This window comes from Cnephaeus nilssonii, assembly GCF_951640355.1.
Source record: "Cnephaeus nilssonii genome assembly, chromosome: 12".
In the NCBI taxonomy this organism is placed as follows: domain Eukaryota; kingdom Metazoa; phylum Chordata; class Mammalia; order Chiroptera; family Vespertilionidae; genus Cnephaeus; species Cnephaeus nilssonii.
The window spans coordinates 1,932,995-1,934,873 of record NC_137083.1 but is presented as its reverse complement, the minus strand read 5'-3'; the positions used below and the strand labels follow the sequence as shown (position 1 = coordinate 1,934,873).

Here is a 1,879-nt window from a genome sequence, read left to right as displayed (position 1 = left end):
ACTCAACTAGTAAGCTACTGGGGACCAATTAGGATGCTGCAGGGTCTTAAATATAGTGAGGGTAGGACCAGGGGAAGTTTGGGTGTTAAATTCACAGGAAGTGCATGCTATCCTCCACACTGTTGTTAGAACACAGAGGTAAATCCTTCCTTCCTAAAAAATCACCCTTGCGTCCCTAGAGCCCATCATAGAAGTCCCAGACCACCTGTAGGATGGGGTCAAGGCCTCTGTTATTTGTTCCGGCCCAGGTGGGCAGGCATGACTGTACTAAACACTCAGGATCCCGTGTCCTACCCTTTGGTGCCCATGAATGTCCTGGCCGATGCTCTGAAGAGTATCAACAATGCCGAAGAGAGAGGCAAACACCAGATTCTTATTCAGCCGTGCTCCAAAGTCATCGTTCGGTTTCTAACCGTGATGAGGAAGCATGGTGACGTTGAAATAACGGATGACCACAGAGCTGAGGAACTTGTTGTGAACCTCACAGGTTGAACAAGTGTGGAGTAATCGGCCCCAGATTTGATGTGCAACTCTAACGTCTAGAAAAGTGGCAGGACAACCTGCTTCCAACCCGTGAGTTTGGTTTCATTGTCCTGACAATCTCAGCAGGCATCATGGACCCTGAAGAAGCAAAATGAACACACACAGGAGAGAAAATCCTGGGACTTTTTCTCTAGGGTTTATGACATACTTACAAAATGCCTCACCTAGCCGGCGTGACTCAGTGGTTGAGTATCATCCTATGAACCAAGAGGTCAGGGTTTGAATCCTGGTCAGGGCACATGCCCGGGTTTCGGGTTTGATCCCCAGTAAGGGGCGTGCAGGAGGCAGCCAATCAGTGATTTTCTCTCATCATTGATGTTTTTTACCTCTCTCTCCCTCTCCCTTCCTCTCTGGAATCAATAAAAATATTTTTTAGCTGAAACTGGATTGGCTCAGTGGATAGAGTGTCGGCCTGTGGACTGAAGGGTCCCAGGTTCGATTCCAGTCGAGGGCATGTACCTTGGTTGCGGGCACATCCCCAGTGGGAGGTGTGCAGGAGGCTGCTGATCGATGTTTCTCTCTCATCGATGTTTCTGACTCTCTATCCCTCTCCCTTCCTCTCTGTAAAAAATCAATAAAATATATTAAAAATATATATTTTTTTAATGCCTCAATGGAAAATGAAAGAAAGAGAGAGAGAGAAGGGAAGGGAGAGAGGGAGGGAGGGAGGACGGGAGGACGGAAAGGAAAAAGAAAGAAAAGATCCAGTGTCTTCACATTTGCCTTCAAGCTAAAGAGTTAACTCGGGGCCCAGAGAGCTAAGCCAGGGGGTGAGGTGTGTCCAGAAGGTCCAGTTATAAAGGAATTAGTTGTCACTCATGGAGATAAGCAATATATATGAAAAGTACATCTATCAGTAGTACAATATATAATATACTATATGGGATATGTGTGTATAGTACATAGTTTAAAAACCAAGACCCATGATTAACATGCTCACAATGCCATGTTTGTTTCCATTTCTAAGACCAACCAGTCCTTTGGACATTATCGAGAGAACTAATAGATGCTATTTTTAAAAGAAGCTGAAAATAGGAAAATCTGATTTGACCACACTATGATCTGATTCTTTCCTAGACAAAAGTCCTATTGGTTTTGGTCTGCACAATAAACTGAACAATTCTCATGAATAGTTGGCAGTGAAAGCTCTGACGAAATGCCCTGCAAAAGTCCGAGAAGTCTGATCCATTTCAAACCCAGAGCCGAGCAATGAGAGGAAACAGGGGTGAAGTCAGGGCTGGGCGTGCCTTCCTCCCTGAGAGACCGACCACCCCAGGGAGGCTCCTGTGTTTTAGGATTGAACATATAAGTCACGATAAAAGCATTAAAAACAAAA

General features: G+C 45.1%; 1 pseudogene across 1 annotated transcript; it reads left to right on the top strand.

Moving 5' to 3' along the window:
* Positions 1–306: 306 nt before the first annotated feature.
* On the top strand, positions 307–677 carry LOC307108651 (small ribosomal subunit protein uS8-like; annotated as a pseudogene). Its single transcript has one exon. The product of its transcript is annotated as a small ribosomal subunit protein uS8-like (transcript).
* Positions 678–1,879: the final 1,202 nt, after the last annotated feature.